A 12,748-nucleotide genomic window follows, 5' to 3' on the forward strand; every position below is an offset into this window, starting at 1 on the left:
TTCTCTCTCCTCCTCTTTCTCGATCTCCTTCTCCGTCCTCCTTCTCCGTCCTCCTTCTATTTCTCTTCCCTCATCTCCTTCTCCCTCATCTCCTTCTCCCTGGTGTCCTCCTCCCATCTATCAATCGAAGAATTCCAACATGCAACACCGTCCTCACTTCTTTCAATCGATTTCTTGGTATTTTTTTCGATTTCATTTTTTTTTTTTACGATTTCTGGGGGGTTTTTTATTCGATTTCAACTTTGATAGATTTTTATTTTGTTTTGATAATTATTTTTGATTTCTGGTTTATTTTTATTCGATTTTAATAGGTTTTTTTTTTATTTTGATTTATTTTTCTTCGAATTACGGGTATTTGTTTTTCGATTTCATTTTTGGGTAATTGTTTTTCGATTTCATTTCTGGGTAATTGTTTTCGATTTCATTTTTGGGTTTTGATTTTCGATTTCATTTCTGGGTTTTTGTTTTTCGATTTCTGGGTATTATTATTGTTTTTCGATTTAGATTCATTTTTCGATTATTATTTGTTTTTCGATTTCTGGGTTTTTTTCGTTTTTTTTTTTAATTTTCTGGGTTTTTAACTAATTTTCGATTTAATTTTTTTTTTATTTTCTTGAAAATTTTCGAAGGTTTTAATTTTTTTTCGATTTTCTGGGTTTTAATTTAATTTTTTCTTCATTTTCTGGATTTTCTGGGTTTTAACTAATTTTCGATTTTAATTTTTTCAATTTTCTGGGTTTTAATTATTTTTCGATTTAAATTTTTTTGATTTTTTTTAATTTTATGGGTTTTTAACTAATTTTTATTTTGATTTTTTTTTAATTTTCTGGGTTTTAATTTTTTTTCGATTTTCAGGGTTTTAATTTAATTTTTTCTTCATTTTCTGGGTTTTAACTAATTTTCGATTTTAATTTTTTCGATTTTCTGGGTTTTAATTTTTTTTCGATTTTAATTTTTTCGATTTTTTTTAACTTCTGGGTTTTTAACTAATTTTCACAGCTAATACATTTTAATTGATTTTGTTGGATGAACTAATTGGCGCAGGTATACTACTTGCTTTGCAAGCCCAAAATATTGCACATAATTGAAGAATCAAGAATCAAGAATATTGATTTAGATGTTTGGGTTTTTTTATTGTGATGTTGTAACATTTTTTTTATTTATATTGTAGTTCTTTTTTATTTATTTATATGTTGTAATTGTTTAATTTTATAATTCGTATATTGTAATTTTTTTCTTGATTATATACTGTAAATTTCGGTTATATTCAATGATATTCGATTAATATGTTGTTGTTCTTATTTATTTTAGTCAATTTGATTTTTAAGTGAAAAATGACAACAACAACAAAAAAAAAAAAAAAAAAAAAAAATTGATTTTTGGGGGTTTTTTGGCACCGGTTAACCGGTGCCAAAAACTTTGAAATAATTTTCTATGGGCCTTTATGGCACCGGTTAACCGGTGCCAATTTCGATTTTTGGCACCGGTTTGAACCGGTGCCTTTTTAAACCCCTTTTTGGCACCTCCCACATAGGCACCGGTTCAAACCGGTGCCTTAGGCCGGGTTTGAACTGGTGCCAAATTTATTTTTTCACGTAGTGTACGTTGTGCCCCTCCTTTTTGAGACATTCACATTGTAACCCCAAAATACAATCAATATCTATACGGTAACCTTGTCGTTAACAAATTTCATTAGTGGGGCCCACTCACAACTTAATAATAATTTTTTATCGAATTGCATATTAAAAATGGTTCTGTTAAAGGTTTTGGGGGATATTTTGGTCTTAAAATGACCAAATTGAGCTCAGATTAACCAAAAAATTAATATAAATACCTCGTTTTGCATATATGTCTCAATTTACGTGTTTACGTATTTAATACGCAAAACGAGGTATTTATGTTATTTTTTTGCTAAATCTGAGCTCATTTGGGCCCCTAAAAACCAAAATAGCCCCCAAAACCTTTAACGGAACAATTTTTAACACGCAAATCGATAAAAAATAATTATTAAGTGGAGAGTGGGTCCCACTAATGAAATTTGTTAGCAGCGGGATAATGGCAAAGTTACCGTATAGAAAGTAAATGTATTTTTGGGTTACAATGTAGATTTCTAAAAAAAATAGGGGCAAATCGTAGAAAACGGAAAATAAAAGGGTTTTAATGTAAAAAAAACCCTTTTTATTTTTTTTTCTATAAGATTGAAACCTCCACTTAACTCCTCCCTTGATGGAATGTTTAAGGGTTGGTTAACTCTCTTAATTTTTTATTAATCTCTTTGTCTTTCATTTTCTTCGATCGTTCAAATTACCTTGTGAATTATATATATATATATATATATATATATATATATATATATATATATATATAGAGAGAGAGAGAGAGAGAGAGAGATAGAGAGAGAGAGAGAGAGAGAGAGAGAGAGAGAGAATATGATTTATCCATTTTTACAGCACGCAAAATAATTAAAACGTTTCATCTTCTTTAAGCATAAGTTTATGTGAGTCTAACCTCTCACCCAAAAGTGTCTTTGTGTGAGAGTGGTGTGTGAACCTTAGGGAACGTGCCGAAATTAAGCACCATGGTTAGGGTTGTTCTGAGTGCAGTTTAGACCGCACTAAACTGCAAACCCAGTGATGAGTACCTTTCGCGTCGAATCATAATCGAATGAAGCGAAAGTGTGGAAAGTTTAGTGTTGCGGATAGTTTTAATTTCTTTTCTCTTCTCTCTGTTTTTGAAAACTTATTTTAAGAAAACAGCCAATCCAGTTTGGTTGGTCCATGATATGGGTCCAATAGTAGTGTATTTGGATGGGTCTTGACAAGAGCTTTCCAACGATATATTATAAGCCCAATTCCGATGAATATTGAGGAAGTTATGGCCAATTTACTGAACTGGGCCCGGTTTGAGCCTTATATGCGGCCCAATGATCTAGGGGAGGGCCTAATATGATTTATCATTCCTAATGCAATTAGGAATGGTTTTAGTCTTCTAGATTCTTCTATAAGGTTCTTTTCATTCCTAATTCAATTAGCATTGATAAATTGACTTTTGTTGACTTTTCAAAGTTTTAATTAAAATCAAAGAGCATTTTTGAGGAAAAGATACGATTTTATCCTCTGTACGGCAAAATTTATCTGCTTTTAGAAAACGCGTCAAAAACAGGATTAGCGCAAAACGCCAGGCATTGGCGCCTGGCGCTAATGTTGGCACCTGGCGCCAGCTCTGTTTTCTGTGCGCCAATGCTCTGTTTTGTTAATTTTATATTTTTGGCTGATTTTCTCTATAAATAACGTATTAAAAACTCCGTTTTCATGGATCAACAACCGGTTTTCAATTATAATCATCTAAAACTCCGTTTTCATTCATCTACAACCAGTTTTCATTCGCATTCATCAATTCTCTCATTCTCTTTAATCAATCACCATCTCTCTCTCTCTCTTTTTCTAAACTTGCTTTTTACATACAAAATTCCGCATTCATTAGATCTAGAAACACCTAGCCATATTCGAAGTTGGCTTCGCCCTAGACGTGAAAGGTTTAATTTCTGAGGGTTTGGTCCCAAATCTCTCTTTCAATTATTTAATTTAATTGTTTGTTTATTATTTTCCTTGAAGTTACTAACGCGTGTATTTTGTTATTAGAAAGAGGTACGAGACATCAAAGTAAGTACTTTAATTGATTTATTGATGTTATGATGTAGAAATTATGTTTAAATTGTTATGATATTCCTAGTATCATGTCTAGGGTAATTTTAATATTAAATATGATCGTCATGATGCCTATGTTCTTCCTAATATTTATGATTGTTAGTATCATGTTAGGGCTAAAGATTTGATTTTTATTGCTTAGTGACATGCTAGGGTTTGTTATTAATCTTGTTAGTATCATGCCTAGGATCTTGCTATTATTATGCTTTAACATGATTTATGATTATTTTTATAATTGTTTTGGTTATGATATTATAATTATGATTGTTATTATGATGATTATTGTTATGATTAGATTATAATTATTATTTTGATTATTGTTATGATGATTGTTATTATCATGATATTTATTATTATTATGTTGCTTGATATTTATTGTTATTGCTTGATCACGCCTTTTATGCATGTTTAAAGGGAATTTGTACGTACTAGTAATCACACTTAATAAGATATTTAATAATCTTATTTAGGGTTAGTTTGATTATAATTTCAAGTGATCGCTAATAATAGTTTTATTTGTGCATTAATATTCAACCAACATAGATTAAACAGGTTTAGGGTTAATCCTATTGATTGTATGTTAGTCAAAAAGCGCACATGAATACGATCAGAATAAAGTAGAGGCCTATTATTAGGGCAGGTTCAATCTCTTTTAGGTTGGATTTGTACCTTCATCCCCGAACCCTTTTTTGGTTCAAGACCTTATGGAGTTAACGATCTCTTAGAACGTTAAGGGGTTTAACCTTCACCCTGTGAACGGTTTACAAGTTTCTAAAACTTGTCGGCGACTCTTTTGCTCTATCTTCTTCCCTTTTGGACGCCACCGTACTTTAGTGTATGATCACAATGGGGTTCAAGTTAGGGGAATAACGCTTGAAATTATTCCCTACAGTGCGATTTGCGGTTTGAAAATTGTGATATAGTTTTTTAAAATGACCAAACTGCGGTTTACAGCTTGGTGCGGTTTCCAAAAATAATTAGACCAAACAGAACTTTGATGCGGTTTGAGTTTTTATACTATTTTTTATTAAAAATTTATAAAAAGAACTAAAAATTTATGAGTTAATCTTTTATTAATAGATAACTAAAAGCAAACAAAAAAAAAAGAGTTTAATATATGAATTATAAATTAATAAGGAAATTTTGACTTTTATTACAAAAAAAAAAAAAACAATCAAAAAATTGTTTTTTACCACCAAAACTTTTAAAACTTTTATTTTACCACCAAATTAAATTAAATATTGTTTTTTTACCATATATCGTCAAAAACCTAACAGAATGTTTTAAAATCTTCAACCATGATCTTTAGGGGTTTTGGGGGTTATTTTGGTCTAAAGGGTCCAATTTAAGGTTAGAATTAACCAAAAATGATCAAAAATGTCTCGTTTTGCGTGTTTAAAAATACCTTGATTTGCGTAAAGCACGCAAAACGAGGCATTTCCATTTTTTTTTTTTGTCAATTCTAACCTCAAATTGGTTCCATAGGACTACAATGCCCCCTAAATCTATGAAGAACATGTTTTGTGCATGAAATTGGAAGAAATTTTTTTTAAAGCATTAGATTTAACGGTTTTCTTGACGTTAGGTAAAAAAAATAAAAAAAAATAAATAAATAAATAAAACAATTTTTAGAATTTGTTATTATTATTATTATTATTATTATTATTATTATTATTATTATTATATCTCAAAAATTGACAAAGTCCTACAACCTACAAAAAAATTAGTGGGAAGCAGAGATACAATCTGAGCCCCCACTCCTCTAGGTATAGCAAATCCTATCCTAGTGAATATATAAGCTGCAGCATGTGCCTCAATGTCTAGAGTCTTCGAGAACTTCTGGATTCGCTTCAACAATGCAACAGCCTCATTTTCTAACTCCCCAATAGAAGAGAAAGGAAGGAAGCCATATCCAATTGCTCGATAATTGGATTCGTACTTGATCCGCTTCCGATGGCTGCATAAGTCACTACTTGTCCAGGAACAAAGTCAGATAGCCCAGACTGTGTCAAAGGAGAAGACCCTTTCAAGTCAACACAAAATTTGTAAATAAATAAACAATAACTACCTAGTAGTAGTAGGAACGATTCCATGACAAAATTTGTATATAAATAAACAATAACTACCTAGTTCACATTGTGAGAACAAAATAATAAATAAGTAAAAACTAGTAAACTACCAATTCCATACACTTTTCCAGTAAATTTTTTTTAAGAAACCCCAACATCACAAAGAGTAGTATATCTATTGCATAAGCATAGTGATGTGAATTTTAATGGTATATTACTTTCAATCGTCCTTGAAAGGTTTAGGATCTTTAGTCTCGATCAAGAAACACTAAGTAAAACGAGTTTTAGCCTTAACAAATCGTAATACAACTTGGAAAACTCTTCCTAATTTGTAAATATAAAATTTTGCAAATATGACCTTTACGCTAATCTATCATTCTAATAAATGAATTGTAATATACTAACAATTATATCCCAGTTATTGGACTACCTACCAAATTATACCTACAATTATTTCCTATGTCCCATAATAACTGAAACAGTCAACCTTTTCACACATGCCGATTTACTAGTTTGAGCTTGTTTTTATATTAGTATTAATGAAAAATATAATAAAAGTTATATTATGAAACTTTATATTAATATCCATGTAGCTGGGGAATATTTCAAGCAATACCCAAAACTTGAACCCCACTGTGATCATACACTTAAGCATGGTGGCGTCCAAAGGGAAGGAAGCTAGAGCAAAAGAGTCGCCAACAAGTTCTAGGAACTTGTAAAACGTTCACATGGTGAAGGTTAAACCCCTTAATGATCCAGGAGATTGTTAGCTCCAATAGGTCTGGAACCAAGACTGGAAGTTCGGGGATGAAAGTACAAATTCAACCTAAAAGAGATTAAACTTGCCCTAGTAATAGGCATCTACTTTATTCTACTCGTATTGATGTGCGCTTTTTGACTAACATGCAAACATTAGGTTAACCCTAAACCTGTTTATCTATGTTGGTTGAATATTAATGCACAAACAAATCTATTATTGGCGATCACTTGAATTATAATCAAATTATCCCTAAACAAGATTATTAATTATCTTATTAAGCGTGATTACAAGTACAAATTCCCTTTAAACATGCATAAAAGGTGTGATCAAGAAATAACAATAATATAAATCAAGAAACACAATAATTATAATAATTATGATCATAACAATTATAAAAATAACAATCATAATTAAAATAATCAATTTAAAGCATAATAATATTAGCAAGATCCTAGGCATGATACTAACAAGATTAATAACAAATCCTAGCATGTCACTAAACATTAAAAATCAAAGCTTTAGCCCTAACATGATACTAATATGATATTAGGAAAGAAATAGGAAGCATCATAATAATCATAATTGATATTAGAACTTAATTATTGCCCTAAACATCATATACACTACAAGAATCAGGCCGAATTCCGACGGAAAGGTTCCGACAGACCTGAAATTCCGTCGGAAAAACCAAAAATTTCGACGGAATTATATTCCGTCATATATTTTCGACGAAATAAAAAATTCCGTCGGAAATCCGACGGAAAATTATTCCTTCGGAAAATATGTAATTTCCGACGGATTATTTCGTCGGAAATTTAATTTTCCGACGGAATTTGTATCCGTCGGAAATTTACGACGGAATTTCCGTCGGAAGTCCTTTTTTTTTTTTAAAAAAAAATCACTTATTTTAAAAAGAAAACCCTAAACATCTACTGCTCCTCTCCGCCTCTTTCACTTTCCCCTTTTCCTTCTCATTCTCTTTCTCTCTCCTCTCCTCTTCTCTTCTCATTTCTCTTTTTCCTCTGTGGCTCTGCCCCTCCTTTCTTTCAATCTCTTTCGCCTCTCCTCTTCCATTTCCTCTTCTCTCCTCTTCCCTTTCCTTTCCTCTTATCATTCTCTTGTCTATATCCGCAACAACATCAACCCGCAACAACAACGACGACTGCCACAACATCAACCCGCAACAACAACGACGACCGCCACAACATCAACCTGCAACAACAACGACGACCGCCACAACATCAACCTGCAACAACAACGACGACCGCCACAACATCAACCCACAACAACATCAACCTGCAACAACAACGACGCAACAATTACAAAGTCGACAACCACTGTCTCGAGCCACCCACTCTCAAGGTTTTTGTTTTGTAGATCTAGTTTTAGTTTAGGTTAGATTGTAGATCTAGTTACTTTTTTGTAATTGTTATGTAAATTTATGAATTTTATTAGATAATTGTATATTTATATATTTCCTGTAATAAAATTAATGTTTTTTTAAAACGAAATTCTGTTTAAATATGTAGATCTACAGGTTTTGATTTATTTTGTGTGGTATTTTTCGATTTTGTTGTTAATTTTTAGATTTATGGGCTAATTTTTGTTTTTTGGTGTTAATTTTCGATTTTGGGGGATTTTCGTTTTGTTGGGGTTTGATTTTCGTGTTTATGGGTTTAATTTTCGTTTTTTGGTGTTTAATTTGCTGGGTTTGTGGTGGTGGTGTGTGGTGTTTAATTTACTGGGTTTGTGGTGGTGGTGTGTGGTGTTTAATTTACTGGGTTTGTGGTGGTGGTGTTTAATTTACTAGGTTTGTGTCTGTGGTGGTGGGATAAGGGTGGGTTTGTGGTTGGGGTCGGTGTGCGGTGGTTCTCGGGTGGGGGTGGTGGTTTTGGGTGGAGGTTGGTGTATCTAGGTGGGGGTGCAGTTTTTTTTGTTTTTTTAATAGAATTTTCCAATGGAATTTCCGTCAGAATTTTCCGGCAAAATCATATTCGTCAGGAATTTTCGACGGACTTGCCCGGGCCAGAATATGTCGTCCGACAAAAAGAATTTCGTCGGAAAACCCTTTTCCGACGGAAATTCCTTCGAAATAGGTCATTTTTCCGACAACACATATTGCGTTCCGTCGGAAAACCCTTTTTCGACGGAAATTCCTTCAGAATAGGTCATTTTTCCGACAACACATATTGCGACAACCGCTTCCGACGAAATTCGGTCGGAAACGGGTTTTCCGACGGAAAACGGGGTGTTTTCGACGGAATTTTTCCGTCATAATTCAGATGTTTTCTAGTAGTGATATTAAGAAAAGCATTCTAACATGATACAAGGAAAAAATCCTAACATGATACTAGGAATCAAAATAATAACCTAAACTATATCATAATATCAATTAAAGCACCTACTTGGATGCCTCGTACCCCTTTCTAATAACAAAATACACACGTTAGTAACTTCAAGGAAAATATAAAATTAAAGAATTAAATTAAATAATTGAAATAGATATTTCGGACCGAACCCTCAGAAATACCAAACCTTTCACGTTTAGGGAGAAAGCAATTTCGAGCTTGGCTAGGTGTGTCTAATGCTAATGTATGAGGAATTGTGTTTGTAAAAAGGCTGGGCTAGAAAGTGGGAGAGAGAATAAGCTATATTGCTTAAGGGAGAGAGAGAGAAGAGAATTAGAGAATTCTGGTTATTAGTTGATGATTAAAAACAGAGGTCTAGGGACCCTATTTATAATAAAATAGTCCGGAATTGATAATACGAATCAGAGTTCGAAAAGGAATAAAACACGCCTCTGTCGCCAACAACAGAACCTGGGTAACTAGGTCTGTCAACTTGACGTTTGGCACTGCCGAAGGTTATTCCACGCGTTTTCTATTTTTTGATAAAATCAAGTCGTAAAAGTCCGTACGAAGGGAAAATCGTAATTTCACATAAAACACTTCTTTTATTCCAAATAAAACTCATAAAACATAATTATTAATCCTAATCCTATTACGATCAAAAGAACCTTCTAGAAAACTATAATCAATCTTAATTGCATTAGGAATGATAATTCATAATAGGCCATCCTCTAGATCATTGGGCCGCATATAAGAATCAAACCGGACCCAGTTTATTAATTTGGCCATAAATTCCTCATTATTAATCGGAATGGGGCTTATAATATATCGTTAGAAAGCTATTTTCGAGCCCCATCCAACTATACTATTATTGGACCCTTGTTATGGAACAAAATAAACTGAATTGGCTATTTTCATAAAAAAAAGAGTAGGTTTTCGAAAACAGAAAGAAAGATTTTTAATAAAAACAAACCGCAACACTAGACTTTTCACACTTTCACTTCATTCGGTTATGATTCGACGCGAAAGGTATTCATCACTGGGTTTGATTTTGGGGAGACACAAATGGGTGTCTACAATCCATCTAATAAGATATTTTAGGACAAAGTACATAAAATATGTTTATTATGTTAGTATAAATTATGGTCAAAATTAATATATAAAAAGTGAAAAAAAAAAGTCCAACATCTCAGTCATTCTGGGACGAAGGGAGTATATTGTAGTTATTCGGCTACCTAAATAACCAAAAAAATAATTACATTAAAGTAAATTCTTAAGACTTTTAAAACAAGAAAAAACCTGAATAGTAAAAACTCTTAGGGAAAAATCTAAAAATAGTACAGTAATAACTACTAAAATCGAAAGTTTGAAGAGAAGTAATTTACCATCATTAATACGTATCCCATACTTTTTTGAAACCATCAATACGTATCACATAGTTACATTCTAGTAGTGCTTAATAAAAATTTAGTAAAAATCTCAAGGTAGGTCTAGAGAGACACTACAGTCTTATTCTTCAGCTTACATAATTAATAGAGGTTATTATTTATTTTAACAATAGAGGTTATTTTTAGGGGTTAAACAAACTCGGTTTAAAACGAAACGAACCAAAAACCGAACCAAATAACAAATATGGTTCGGTTTTTCTCGAAAGTGGTTCAATTTCGGTTTTGAAAAAAAAATGATTTTCAATTTGGTTTCAATTTGAGAAAGTGAAAAACCGAACCAAACCGAAATTTAGGTCCAAACCCAGAAAATACCCTAGCCCAAAAAATTTTACCCTAAGTATATAAAGCCAAAAAAAAAAAAAAAAAAAAAAAAAAAAAAAAAAAAACTACTTGCGCACTCTCTCTCTTCTTTCCTCCTCGCCTCTCCTTTCCTTTTCTCCTCCTTTTCTCTTCTTTCCTCTTCTCTACTTTTGCCCTTTCTCTTTCCACTTTGATCTCTTCTTCACTTTCACTCTCAACTCCTCTTTTCCCCACCAGCCCACATCACCATTGGCGAACATTTTGAGGTTTTTTGAACTCCATCAAGGGCATCAACTAAAGGTTTTTCCTTTCGAACACCATTAACTAAAGGTTTTTCATGTCATATTCGACCATGAAAACACTAAATCTAGAGTTTTCATGGTCGATTTTGACCTTTGAAACCTAAATTCGAGGTTTTAGTTTTTTTTTCTACTTTATTTTTATGGTGGTGTGTATGTGACTGAAATTTGAATTGCGGTGGTGGTAGGTAGTTTTGGGTCGATCTACGGTTAGGGTTTGTGTGGAAGGGATGAAGGGTGATGAAATAAGGTTGGTTGGGTCGTTGTGGGTTTTGGTTCGGTTTGGTTTTGTTTGGTTCGGTTTATGTTTGGTGTGGTTTGGTTCATTTTTTTGCAATATTTTATGTTTATGATTCTTAATAGGCAAATTCGATGTGGTTTGGTTTTTTTAAGAAAACCGAACTTTACATGGTTTGGTTTGGTTCGGTTTCAAAGCTAAAGTGGTACGGTGTGGTTTGCAAAATCTAAAAACCGAAATATTGTGGTTCGATTTCGGTTTGGGCAAAAAACGCAACCAAAAACCGAACTTTCACCCCTAGTTGTTTTATATGAAAAACAAAGATACACATAAATTAGAAAATTCTTTTCTAAAAACTGTAACCTAACTTATGCTTATATATAGAGTAACTTTTGTATACATCCAGTGCATAGTAATTTACTGTACATCAGTGGTCACTTTTATTAAATTTATGGTTACTTTTACAATTTTTTGGGTAACTTTTATTAATAACTAGGGAATCCTATGCGCGCGATGCGCACGATATAGCTAGCCACCGTAGGGGAGTTATAAATTCGAACCTTAAAGTTTACGTACTTTGAGTTGGTGTTGAATTATACTTGTCTTAGATAGTCAATAAGAGATTATATCTTAATTTATTTAATTGTCGAAACATGTTTTGTGTTATGATTATTTATTTTGAAAATGATCATATAGATTATAACTCACCAATGTACGTATTACTCTTACATGTCAGTTTGTAGCTTTATTATCCAACCCCGGTGGGTGGTGATCGAGGGAATGGAAACTGGCATGTTAGCAGTATTTTCCCGCAACTAGAAAAAGAGTTCTTCAGAAAAGAGGAAATTGAGAAATGAGGTTTTTTTGCCTTTTCGATGGAATGATAAGGAAGATAAACAAAAGAAATAGAGGACAAAAATACGAAAGGTTAAATACTTAAATGCATCAAAATTAATTTTAATTGGTGGTAAATATGTCAATTAACTTTTTTAAGGATATAATAGTCTTAACACTATTCATAAGAGTATTTTCCCACTTTTTATAAGGTAGGGAAGCATAAATAATTCGTAACTTTTATTTATGTCAAGGTAACTTTTATTCATGTCAAGGTAACTTTTATTCATATTTAGGGTAACTGTTGCTCATTTTAGGGTAACTTTATAACAAATGTACAATATTTTATTGTACATCCGATTTATTTAAAAGTTTGTCGCTTATATAATTAACAATCAATCAGTTAATAACTATATACTAAAAGACATACCAACAATGACACATGTCATATCATGGTGTGTCCTTAGTATTTTTTTTTTTTACAAAAGAATTAATTAAAAAACAAATCGTTTTACATATATAAAGTAATAATTACGTATAAATTATAGTAGAAGGTTTGATGTATACAAAACATAGTGACAACCAGTTCCTCCGTTTCTTTATACTTGCAACACTTCCCTAAAATGGAAATGTCACAATACTTGCAACACTTCCCTAAAATGGAAATGTCACAATACTTGCAACACACTAAAATTAGAAAGTTATTTTGTTAAAAGTTGTACTATTTCCCTTATTTTAATCACAT

The sequence above is a fragment of the Chenopodium quinoa genome, unplaced genomic scaffold (genome assembly GCF_001683475.1).
Source record: "Chenopodium quinoa cultivar QQ74 unplaced genomic scaffold, ASM168347v1, whole genome shotgun sequence".
Taxonomy (NCBI): Eukaryota; Viridiplantae; Streptophyta; class Magnoliopsida; order Caryophyllales; family Amaranthaceae; genus Chenopodium; species Chenopodium quinoa.